Here is a 14,014-nt window from a genome sequence, read left to right as displayed (position 1 = left end):
TAGCATTTGGGTTAGTGGCAGTTAAATGTGAGGGACCACCGGAAAAGTTTTGTTTCCTGGAGCAGCAGAGGAACGTCGCTTTTTCATCTTCTCCATGGTTCATTTTTAATGCCTCTTGTTTGTCATTCATGGCAGTCTCAGAACATAAGGATGTGGCTCTTCTAAGTAATTCGTGTATTGTCCCAATATGTGGTCCAGCTCTTTCACAAAATGGCATTGGACAAACCGCACAGTTTAGGCTTGATGAGTGTTCATTTGGAAAAAATAAATCTTCTTAACATGCTGCTTTGAATGTGTCCATTAAATACATGCAATGAAAGACGGCTTTTAGCCGTGATGCAGCAGTTGGTCAGTAATACCATGTTTAAAAGTCATCATGTGAAGATCTCACAACTCTGTGCTGGGAATATGAGTTATAGGGACACGAGAGACCAAAGAGTGGCGCGGGTCTGTGGGCTCCTTCCTCCTCCACGGCTCCTCGTTAGAGACGAGTGTCTGTGTTTACAGCCAAAGCATGACTTCCAGCTTCCAGAGCCAGACTGCTCCAAGTGATTCCATCCCAGCAGAGGTATTGACTGAAGCGGTGGCAGAGGTTAATCTGGAACATACTTGTGACCATGTCGGGCTGTGTTATCCTGCTGTCCCAACATCCTGCTTGATTTATGGGCCTCATCTTGCTGCTGTTCACCACATCTTTTCTCTGACTTAAAGGATTAGTGGGAAGTGACGTCAGCTTAAGTTCACCGCTTCTCTGTCTGTGCTCATAACTTTCAGAAATGTCTGCAGGTGAAGGTGTCCATGTGTAGGCGTGTGTGTGCGCTTTAGCCTGCACCAGGTGCAATTAGATGCAATAAGTCATGCAAATCATTTCCCACACCTCATGATAAGAGCCTCACGATAAGACTATTTTTTTCCCCGTCTCATTATGCTGTTGTGTTGAGCTAATGATAGTTCGCTAAACACTGTGGAGAGTAAAATCAACACAACCAGTGAAACACAGTCTGCATCCAGAGAATTAAGACCACATGTGCTTACATGCTGTTTTCTCCTGCTCTCACTGTCTTTATTTATTTAGTTATTGCAAAATTTAAAATAGCCTAAGATCTATGCATGATGACTGCTCTTGTGCCATTTTGAGGGTTTGACTTCCTGAAGTCAGGGATAAGACTATAGGTATAATAGAACCAGTCCAGTATCCCTGGGAATCACATCCACATTGGATCATTTGCACGTCACTGTTTAGTAGCAAGGCACAAAGTAAGGACATGGAGTTTGCATCCCATCACAAACCTGTGATTAATATTTGCTCAGAAACACTTTATTTGAAGGGGTGTCACAAGACTGCCATGACACTGTCATTACAATGCCATGACACTTGTCATGAACATGGAGTTTTTATGAATGTTATGGGTATTTTAGGTAAGCCCATTGTGGGCCAACTCAAAAAGGTTGACAGCCACTGGATTAAAATACAGGGAGTCAGTTGATTTGTGTTGGAGCTGAATCAGAGGACTCTGCCACGTCCTGGCACTGGAGCACCAAAATGTGTCAAGCCCAGGCCCATATATGGCTGCCAGACTTTGATGGGTTTTTTGGGGAGGTGGGCCCTTGGGATGAATCAGCTCCTGTTGGCAGTTCTTGGCTGGCTTTGGAACCATATCAGCCCAGATTCAGGTGCATTATTCATCACTGATCTGGCATTAGTCTGTAAACATGCCATTTCAGCTACATGGGAAATGATCATTTACACTACAGAGGTAAATATCCCCCATAGATTTTGTTTTGGTTTGTTTTTCTGTAAGATATGTAAAAGTGTCAAACCTTCTCTTTGCTTTCTCTCACAGTTGTTGCAGCCGCTCACGATTTCAACATGTCTAAATGACATAGATTTAAAACTTTACGCAACTGACCCTCCCTAAGTCCCGCCCCTTTTGTCCTGCCCCATTATCAGTCCAAACTAGCTAGCTAATTTAGATCAATCATTATCTAGCTAGTTACATGCAGTCACTAATGTTAGCAAAATGCTAGCTAACTAGCAAGCTAATCTACATCAATTGTTAGCTAGCAATTTGCTAACATTATGTCAGTTTCACAGGTCCTCCAGCAACATCCATTAAACATCAACAAAATTTGTTTTTCTAATAAAACGTAGACGAGTCTGAAACATGTAACATATCTGTGTTCAAGAAACAGGAAAGAAGTCAAGTGAGTTAGGTTATTGTTATGGCAAAGTTAAGACCCATTATTTTGACTGATTTTTTATTGTAATTCAGTACCTTCAAAGTTATTTTACATAATTTTTACTCTGTATCATCAGTGTGCTGTGGGACTGCACAGAATCTGTACAGGTTCAGCATCCAGTGCGAGAGAAGCCTTTAAATGCAAAACTTGCACAAACTCTATTTTGCACATTCGTGTTGGTCCTGTCTCATTGCTCCTAACTATATTGGTGTACCCACTCAGAATACAATGGAGGAGATTTGGCAGGAGACAGAATGTGCACAGACATGAATGTTAGCGTGAGCATTCGTTGGATTAAATCAGTGGGAACAAGTGAAATTTCCACACACTGCCACGATCCTCCTGCTCCCATTTCTCCGGCACTCTTCTATGGACGCCAACCGGGACAGTAAACTCTGAGTGACCCTGCTGTGCATGCCATTCCTCAAAAGCAGTTACAGTGGGGCATATTTCCCTTTGACCAGGCAAGGATGTCACACACTCAGATATACCAGCCACACATTATCACGCACATGCAAAGCACAGAGCTCTTTCAGATGCTCATCCCACCTCCCCCCATTCAGATTGTCTCCAGCTCCACATACACATACACACACCACCACCTCCACGAACACCTCTGCCATTGCTCCACTCTAAATTGACCCCTCCCTGAGCATGGTCAAAATGTGCCTTTCACACGGGCGGCTGGCCAAAGCAAATAAACTAGCCACATGCCAGCTAACGAGGGCATGAACAGGGTCAGAGGGGGGCTCGCCGGGAGGTGCCAGGAGTGACAGAGGGAGGGACATGGTCACGCAAAGAAAACAAGCCCAGCAAGAGTGAGCCAGCCTTCTCACGCAGGGGCCCAGACATGTGTCTTGTCATGCAACAGCCACCCCATCAACCCAAATTAGGACTGACGGAGGTAATAAAGCGAGGGAGCAAAGGAGGAGAAGAGCGATCCCCTCCTTCTCCTCAAAGAGTGTAAAAGTGAGAGGGAGGAGGTATTGTTCACCTTTTAGAAGAAGTCTTACCAAACAGCTCTGGTGACCTCAGTGTACCTCAGAGTGGCGGGCTGTCTGCATGGTGAAGCCTCAGCAGTCAGATCTGTGTAACTCACACACTTCATGTCCTCAGTTAACCTTTTAAGAAAACCAGACTTAAGGAACGCAAGGGTCTGCCTCATCCTTTTTCTCAGAAGCGCTATGGAAAAGCCCATTTACTTGACTATATTACTCTACTCTGAATTCTACTCTAACAGTTCTTTGCAAACTTATTGGGGCATCACAGCCAAAACCAATGGTGTATAAAACATACAATATAATATTGGACTGTAAACCATTAATCAAAACCAATAACAAACTGCAGTCAGTATTAGACAACTTTATCATCATTTAGCAGTTACCTAGTGCTTCTGTAGTGTGCTGTGTGCATGGCTGAAAATACAGTATAAGCAGTTTGAATTAAATGGAAGCTCCTTGTGCTCTCTGGGGAAAATAGTACACCAAAGTCCCTTTAAGAAATATGACATACTACCAACAATTTGTTACATATCAGCAAAAACACATAAAACACATGAAAGGCGTCATATCTTGGCAGTCTTCTTGTTAATTCAACATCAGTATAATCCATTAAGATAAACAATATTTCCGTATAAACTTTACATTTTAGATTTTGTCACATCACATCGTTACCGGCAACTGTTGATGCCATGCTATTTAGTGGGAGAACACTGTGGGTACTGAGAGGCGAAGCTGTTTGACCATGGTATAATTCCTGCCCTGTAGTAAGGTTTGCTTTATCTCATTACTCAATATAACATTTTCTGAGCAGCCATCATATTTAGTCGATCCATGTATTTCTATTTAGAACTGGAGCAATGAAAGGTCCAGGAAACATTGCTAACAATAAAGCTGCTGATAGACAATCACAATGTGGGAGTGTGACCAGGTATGAAGGGGAACATCTACTTGCACAACCACTGTAAGGCTCCTTTAGAGTAGTTCAGAGAATTTAGGGTCATTAGTTCACCTCAGTTGCATGTCTCCAGACCGTAGGAGGAGACCAAAGGACACAAAGAGGCAAAATTACACAGGGAGATCAACTCAGCACAGAGAGGACTATGGCTGAGATTAAAAGACGAGACTTCTTGCTCTTGGGGCGATGTGAAAACAATTCTGCAATCATCCCGTAATTTCAAAATAATAGATGCAATGCCGTTCACAAGAAATAATGAAAAAGTGAAAAAGTAATCAATTTCCTCTCATCATAGCTGGACAAACCCACTACCCCTGGATGTCTTTAGTTTAGAAACAAATACAAAGATGAGAGGAGGAGGGGATCATTGATGAGGCCAGCTTCCTTCCACTGAGAGGCAGTCGGTCTGATGGTCTGAGGAGGAATATGTCAACTAGCATAGGTGGTCTATGCCAGATGTGAGGTATAGGGTGCCTCTTGGCCTCTGAGTGAGCATATGGAATACATTGTGCATGGGGGACTCCTCGGAGACTGCTCTCTCTTAAGTTATTTGGGCTGTGAGGCAGCCCACATTTTTCCCTACAGAAACTGTGGGGTTTAGAAATGTATCACCTTCAGCGGAGGGTGCTACAAGGAAAAGGGGGCAGCAGAACACGTGGGGGGGTGGGTGTCACACTTAAAGATTGTTTGTGTCTGGGTCTGCCTCCATGGGAAGCCTGGGGATGGTAGGACTGATGTCTCAAGTTATGCCATTCACAAAGTTACCTGTACGCCTATACTTAAAAAAAAATGCACACTGTAAAAATAAATTTGTTTTAAGTTAGTAAAATTATATTTATAATTAATAATTAATAAAAGTTAGTGTCTGGGCTCTCTTAAAAATTTAAGTTGACTGAATTTGAAAAAACAAGTTCAGCTAATTTTGTAGTAATTCAGTTCAAAATAACTTAATTTAATTAACTGGTTGAACTCTCTATGTTTCATTCATTTAATTAATCATTTTAAGTGATTCCACTAAATTCCTGCATGATTTTTTGACTTAAAATTTTAGGTTGACTGAATTTGAAAAGACCAGTTGAGGTAATTTTGTATGATTCAGTTAATGAGTTGACTGGTCTCTGTACAGTAAATTCATTCACTCATCAATTCAAGTAAAAAGACTTCAATTTATAAGAACTTGCATTGACAGTTCCGATCTTTTAACAGTGTGGGACGGGAACCCATCGTTATATGAGCTAAATATTATTCTCTCCAAACCAACCACACTCCATAGTCAAAATCAGTAGTTATACTTTGCAGAACACAAGAGTTGCTGGTCTATTGCTGACCAGATCTATTAGTTTGTTTGTGTAATTGTGTGACGTTTTGTTCTAAATGTTTTGTTTGGATACACCAAGGTCACACTGTAACAGAAACAAACTAACCAAACGAGGAAGTGGCAGACGAGCAACTCTCATGTTCTGCAAGGTAAAATCACTGATTTCACCTGTGGAGTTTGGTTGGTTTGGAGAGAGCTATACCTGGCTTGCATAATCACAATTTAAGAACTGCTTAAGAGACAGTTATTTGGATTAGAAGAACTCATGTTCATAAGTTTTGAAGTATGCTGAAAAAAAAAACTATATTATATATATACTATATATAAAAGATTAGTTGATTCTACTAAATTGCAGTATGATTTTTACAGTGTGTATGTTACTTACAATTAAAAGAACTACATGAGTATAACATGACCTCTTTATTTGGCCATCTCTATATTTTTCACATATCTAGGCTTCAGTCCTCACATCTGCCTCAAATGCAGCTCCTCCCTGAGGTTCCTATAATAATGTCAGCAAATTACCAAAGCATATCGAAAGGGGCGGAAGAGGCATATCATCCCATATGAAATACAGGCCAACATCCATCTTCATTGCACTTGCCTGTGAAATTGTTCCCAAACAATGACAGAAGGCCACTTGCTTCACAGCCATGCCTGCAGGGGTTGTTGAAAACACTATAAAAAAACTTCACTGTTCCCTGGCGATTGAACTTTTTCGGGGGCTGTTCTGCAAATTAACAGGAATCCAACAAACTCCTCAGAGAATTAGGACTTCTTCACACTCGCTAGTGATAACTTACTACCATGACCTTCCAGTCCGTCCACTCCAGAGGCAGAACAAGTAAAATATGAGAGTATATCCATCTGGAAGTTACAGATGACAAAGGTGTAAAACACATACATGATGCGTAGCGTTTCGCTTTTTATGGTGTGCGAGCAGGACAACCACATCACACGAAGTGATCGACAGTAGATGATCTTCAGTTTAGACATTCACTCCTCAAACAATAGGACTGCTAATGGCTATTAGTCTGCTAACAGCTGTGTGTTTACATTCCCCCATAAATGACTGTAGCACAGAAAAGAACACGCCTTATATAGACAAAATCCACCGGGTCGAGCATTTGAACTTGCACCATACCTAAACAGAGGAGATGGCCGAGATACAATCACTGTAAATTTTTTTTTCTTCAGCATGAGATTCCAGAGACTGACTATAAAGGGAAGGTACAGTGATATAAAATAATGCTGGCAGGCCTTGTTACACAAACAGCATGTGTCTATGTGTATGTGGATGACTGCTTCAAAGCTTCCTTAAGTCTGCTGGCATTAGATAAATACATGAGTATGTACGCCGGTACAGCCTGTTTCAGCCAAACAGCTGAACTGGTCAATGATTCCAGCTTATTTCCACATGGGCCGGGCCGCAGGGTGCGCTGCAGTCTGACAGAGAGGACGAGATGGACTCCAGTGCAGCTGGGACCTGCGAACACGCCAGAGTGAAAGAAAGCCTGGAAAGTGACCGGTGATTTGTATGAAATGATACAGGATACAAGTGTTACAGGAATTTCATTTTAGTGAGTAAATGCAGTTCTTGGCGTTGTCTTTGTATCCCAGATTGAGGTTTTATTCACTCTGAAACATTAATCAGACATCTGATGTCAGTCCTCATTTCTCTTCAAGAGCAACCTAATGACATAAAAAAAAATGTCTGTGTAGCGTCATGCAATTCATCCAGGTTGTGATGATGTGAACTTAAAGGGATACTTCAGACATTTTGATGTGGGATTGTATGAGAGACTTATTTATAGTCAGTGTATTACCTACAGTAGATGTCAGTCGGCATGCCCCGAGTTTGGAGACGCAGAGAGGAGCACCAGGATGGAAATAAAACAATGTACGGTCGTGATCATGCTGTTTCTACAAACTGGTGGTGTGCCAACTGCCATCTACTGTAGGAAAAACACACACAATCAATGAGTACCTCATATAACCCCACATTAGGTAATCCAAACTATCCCTTAAAAATGTTTACTTCTTGATCACTTTTCTGATTTTTACAAGCGAGTGTTGTAAAGCTTTGTTTCTCAATGTAACATACTTGTAACCAGCAACAAAACCACAAAAAAGAGGCAGAAAAGTTGAAATATCTGGCATTAATTTGTTACTTGTAAATGAAAGGATGTTATTTTAAATTCTTAATCATCATCTTTGCAGAGTAACAATAGAACAAAGGGTCCAAAGGGCGGACAAGTTTATAAAATAAATCATTTTAGAGACACACTGTGCTGTTCTCTGCCTTTCTGCAGCACAAAAATGCTCTCTGATGCAAAGCTCTGACCCACGGAAATGTGAGGTGGTCACGGCCATCTGTCACCCAAAAGCTAAATATGACAACTCTCACTTTTGAAGAGCATGTGAGGCCAAGAGGCTGATGGAGTTGTGTCAGCTCCAAGGATCACACTGTTATTTTACGTCAGCTTGTTCTGAGAGCTGTAATCACTCTTTCTGCATTCATGGACAGAAGTATAAACACTTCAGTGGCTTGTTCGAGAGATCTCAGCTCCTCAAGCAGCAGCAGCAGGGTACTGAATGTCTGCAGATCACATGAGAGATTCAATCTGTACGTGTGAACTGAAGCGGACTAATAAAGCTGAACTCTGATAAGTGAGTTGACAGCCATTAAAAGTTTTATGAAAAGACAGAACAGTCTCCCTCGCTGACTTACAGAACATGGAGCATAGATAAATAAAACCAGGTGAGTGATGGGGAAAGAAGTCAAAGCTGGAAATTTGGCTTGAAATACTAAAAATGCACATCAAAGCTGGGTGCATCATTAAGCATCCACAAGAACCTAGTTTTAAAAAAAAGCTCTACTATTTCTTAAGACTGTGTAGGTGTAACAGACAGATGTTTGATTGACATCACCCTCAGGTTACCAGCATGGAAGCTAAACAAAGTACAGCTGTGGAACAGCAACAAAATGTATTTTCAACAAAAGACACTATATTTAGACCATTTTTACTTTGTTTTACGTAGTTTTACTTTGCTGTCAGACACCTTTTTCCACTGAGAAACTGCGGTCTATGCCCTCTTTTAACAAAAACAGTAATTTTACCCCATGTTGTAACACGGAGGCGGTGGAGTATACTGCAGCCAGGGTTCAAACTAATGCTAATAACTAGAAGGCTATTGTGGGTTTGGGTTTCCGATATCTTTGCGCTTTGAGACAACTGAAATGTCAGTCAAGCAAACGGAGCTGCAGCATCAGTATCACCTGCACATTCAGTGTATTTCTGAAACTACTGTCACAATGCAGAAAAATTACAATAGTTGGGAAAACTGAGAAACAGTTGTCAGTAGTGATTGAGTGTGATTTAAAGTAATTCAAGCTCATTCCCTGGTCTTGGTAATGAGTCCACTCAACAGTAATTGCTTCACAATTTACAATCCAAGATATGCTGGGCTGTGGTGTGAAAATGGGGTGTGTTAAAGCACAAACCCAACACCGCACACTTATTGAAAAATTTCCTCTAAGACAGCTTTGCTTGTTCCTAGTTCAGAACACAATGACTTTCACAGATTTTAAGTGTTTTTCTGTGTATATATTTCTGTTTATCAACACAGTTTTTTCCTTAATTTTTTTTTTTAAGTATTGATGAATTAAATCACAAAGAAAACGTTAATATTGCACTTATAATTGCAGCAGTGAGATTGCAGCAGGGCTCCTCAGGGCCCAGGACAGTGGATGAACTCTGCCCTCTGATGTCTCTGTCCCGCTGCCGTGGTGATGCCATCGGCTCATCTGCAGAATTGGAGCAGTGAAGGGGGGTAACCCGACCGCTCGCTGACCCCGCTTCATTTTCAGGATACTAAAATGCACCGAGCTGCTCAAGCGGAACATATGGAGGTGCAAAAGAGAGGGAATCACGGAACATTATCCGCCCAATTACACAATGAGAAGAGCAACCCGCTGGTAGTATCCATACCGCACGTAATGTTCAGTGTGCCTGTGGCTGAGCCACCGGCCCCCTCAGCTCTGATCAGACCGGCTCAGCCTCCCCACCTGCAGGGATCCCAGCCTGGGACAGTCTGTCTCAATGAGAGACAGACACAAAACAGCTCGTAAATACATGAGCTGGTAAAAAGTATGGAGAAGAAACAGGAACATCCTGTGTCATATTCCAAAAAGAAGTAACTTCATGTCCTATCACAGCAAACTGAGCAGATGCTCTACAGATGATGTGATTTCTGGGGTATCAAGAGACAAAATGCTTTCATGGTTAACCAACATTGTGCATGACAAACCCTCATCCTTCTTGGTTGTCATGAGAATACCAAGTAATGCTTGTTCTCATTCAGCAAGGCTCAGGAGGGCAATGATTTGACAAATTATGACACAAACTCTGAATAACCTGAAGGAAGTATAAAGGCTTGCATGCATGTTTGCAGAAATTGAAATAATTGTACTTTCTGTATACTTCATGACAGTTACTTTAGAGTCTCAGAATAATCAGAGCTTTAGTTTGACAAAAAATATCCTAACTCAGGGTCTTTTTCTCTATTTAGTCCCTAAGTTTCTCTGTTTCTTTGTCCATTTGTTGTTGCCTTTTGTGTGTCAACCTGCCTCCTGATATGCCTCCTTGTGTTGGACGTTGCCCCGTGTGTCTTCCTGCCCTCTCTTGTCTCTCTCTTCTTGTCAGACCTGACTCTTGTTTTTGGACTGCTTTTGCGTCTTGCCTTTTGTGGATTCTTTTGTTGTTCTGGACCCTGGTTTCGACCCTCCTTCATTCTCCTTTGTTCATTTGTTGACTTTATTAAATACATTTGAACTGGATTTGTTTTGTGGTCTGCATTTTTGGGTCATCCATCTAGTTTAATTCTGACACAGTCATAACATTACCTCTGCATTCTTAAATGTTTTATATGCCTTTCATCTCAGTATTTTATATACAGTTATAATAAATTCACTTAACAATGCAGGTGACTTTATAAATTAGCAGGACTGCAGGTGCAGCAGCAACAGGTGGTGCTGGTTGGTAGTGAGAGGTTATAGTCCATGCGAAGCTGCAACACTGCATCTACAATAGAAAATATGGAGTAAAACACTGGAAACACTGGAAAATGACTAATGGCAGCTGGGAAGAAGTGGTGAAGTAAGAGTATCCAAGGCAGACAGGTAGCCATGTCTCTGGTAAATCACTTTACTTTGTCCCACAAAGACTGTAAAATATCTGGAACAATAAACTCAGAGTAGCTTACAAATATGTAAGTTTGGCCTTGCAGTGTGGAAAATCTTGATCACATGTGGTGCTGTACACAAACTTAATGCACAGTAAGCCTGAGGTCCTGATCTTTGTGCTGTCATCCTGATACTTTAAACTTGAACTTAAACAGTTATCCTTTTATATACATAAGTTTTTCCTTCCTCATATTTTATTTATATAGAATATTTCATACATAAAATGCAGCCCAAATTATTGGTTTTATAAACAGTACGGTCTATATGCTCTGTATGCAAAGTACCGTGAGAGTCACAGCATGGCAGTATACAAACTTTTTTTTTTTCCCTAAATAAAATAATTGTCATTTCACAGCTGTAGCAAACATCAATACTAAGGTAGGTGTAACATAAGAGTTTATATACTAGTCAGTTCAATTCACTTTTATTTTTATAGTAGCCAAATCATAACTAAATCATACTTAATGTCAGGGCACTTTTCATATAGAGCAGGTCTAAAATGTACTTCTACATAATTATTAACACCCAATAGATCCAACTAAGAGCGAGCAGTTTGGTGACCGTGATGAGGAAAAACTTCCATTTAACAGTCAGGAACCTCAAGCAGATCCAGACTTTTTTTTTAATGGTGGGCAGGCATCTGCAGCATATATATCCTTATATAGTATACTTATATATATGTACATGCAATAAATCCTTTACATCTTTACTGTGCAATTATGCTGTGCAACATATATTTATACTGTGCAATCACCCTGTGCAATTATGTCTATCCACACTGTGCAACTATCCTGTGAATTTCCTGCTTGCACCCTGTGTAACTAAATCTCTGTGCTGTGCCATTATCCATTTGACAGGGCATTTGTTTCATATTTTTCTCTTAGTATAATGCTGTGTGTATTACAACATGTGTGCAATTATCCTGTACAATTATCCATATAAATAAAAGGTAGCATCATTTTATTTAAGTGCTGTCCTTTGCTTTCTCCTTATCATCTGCTATTGTACATTTCTTTTTTGTTTCATTTGGTCTACAAATGAAAACACACTTTTTTCAATTGTGGTATATAAACAGCGTTTATAAAGAGACCGTTAAATCAGTGTAAGAAATGAAATTTAAGAAGACTCTCCTCACAATCACTGGAATAGCTTCAGAAAACATCATCGACGAGTGGTGTCTGTCTAGTTTCCAGCTGTGTGTCCATGTGTCCATGTGCAAGTGATTTATTTTTCAAGGTGGATTTCCACTTTAATTTTCTTTGTAATGACCCAAAAGACAATATCTTCAAAAACTCATCCATGTGTCACAACGCCAGTAAGAAAGTCTGACAGTTAATGATTCACAGTATGACTGGCTGGCTTACAATAGCATTATGTAATTGAAGCAGGTGAAATAATGTTTTTGTCAAGCTTCTATGAAAGATTAATTGCAAAAATATGAGTTTATGTAATGCACTTCTGCCCTGTCCCATACTAAGACTTGAGGCATTTTACATGTGATGAATATGTGCATTAAACACTTTGCAATGAGAGTTTGGACTTCCACTGTTTGTTTGTTGTTGTTTTATGCATTATGGAGACCTGAGTGTTAATTAAAAGTGCATTCTAGTAACCCAGAGGACAAAGTCAATGTCAAACTGACAATGGCATGTTGTCCATCCTCCATATCTTTGTCCACTGTAAAGATTATAATGCAGAATAGTTACTGTAGAAGCTGAATTTCATCAGGCAGATATCTATATTTGCACACATTTTTTTCCACCTTACTGCAGAACATCAAGTCTGTCCAGTAGTGTAACATAGTATTATGCCAGCTGTTATTGTGATGGTCCGCTGGCACATACAGACATAGTTTTGTGTTTTTTCTTTTTTTTTTTTTTGCCGGTGCCTGTTTCACTTTGTGCTTCACATATTTGCTCGGGATAACAACTCCTCAGATGGGCAATTAAATTTGTTGTGTTGAAGTAAAGTGATCTGGCTTCTTTTCATGACCAGCACTAAGCAATCATTGCAGATCGAGACTATCCGTTTTGGACACTTCAGCACCGCAAACATACTCGTGTCTTGTTCTCATAATTTAAGCGTCATCTTATGGGCTCGTTGGACAGAAATGTTCATTTAGAGCCGATACCAATATCCATTTTAAAGCTTTTATCAGCCAACACAGATGATGTGGTGATATTATCTTGCACCAAGAAAATTATAATAATGCTTCATTTACACTCTTTGTGTACCTTGGAAATAGTATAGGGGGGACCAGGGAGTGTTGTAACCCTGGGTTAGTTGTAACACTGTCAGTCTGACCGACCAGAAAAGACCTGTGGTGATGTCATCAACATCATACACTCTAATTTACATTTTGAGCTCACAGAAGAAGTAGTCAGTTCATTACACGTTAAATTGTTAATTTTATTCAAAAATGTATTCCTTATTCTTCAATAAAATTCTTCGTAAATTGAATAGTGTGGATTGAAATGTTACTCACCCAGAATTCTTTGCATGTTACATTAACTCACATAATCAAAGCAAGTTTTATTTGTAGCAGACGTATATGAGAACTGTGTGTATTAAAGATCTAACATGAACAACCACTGAGTTATAGATTTTCAAATGAACAGTTTTAACTGCTGTCCCCAGTCTCCCCTAATAATCTCCTGGTTTCATAGCAGCACCCCAACATCAAAGTTGCCACATTTTCAAAAAATAAAGTTCTCTTGAACAAAACAAAATGTTCTCCCAAAACCAGAATATAAAGAAATTTGAATAAAAACAACATAAAAAACTGAATGTCATGATACACAGGCCACTTCATTTCGCAAAGTAACTGAGCTGAAAAACGCAGAAGAGAAAGTTCAAAGTAAGAATTTGAGTGTCATGTCAGGAGACAATTTCAGAACAATATCCAGATTTGGCTCTACTCACTTTTTCTGCTCTTTTACATCTGTAAACTCTCCTCACACCTCATTCTAACTTTGCAGCGGTGGCAGTTTCCTTTAAACTACTGGACAAATAAGGTAACGTAGTTGTTTCATGGTGCGGGAGGTGGGAAATGTGTCCTACCGATTTCTCCGCCTGTCTCAGATGAGCTCGCAGAGTCGGGGTCATCTGGAAGCCATTTCTACTTGTGCTTTCTCCCTCGTCTCATTTTAATCTCTCAGTGCAGCCCCACACCTCCTCCTCCTCCCCCCCGCCCCCGGCTCCCTAGGGAAGCCGGAGTTCAGTGACCGAGCTGCGCGCACGCCAGGCCGGCATGG

Source organism: Lutjanus erythropterus, chromosome 18 (assembly GCF_056507025.1).
Source record: "Lutjanus erythropterus isolate fLutEry1 chromosome 18, fLutEry1.hap2, whole genome shotgun sequence".
NCBI lineage: Eukaryota > Metazoa > Chordata > Actinopteri > Lutjaniformes > Lutjanidae > Lutjanus > Lutjanus erythropterus.
The sequence above is the reverse complement of the archived record's forward strand: the minus strand, read 5'-3'. Positions refer to the sequence as shown.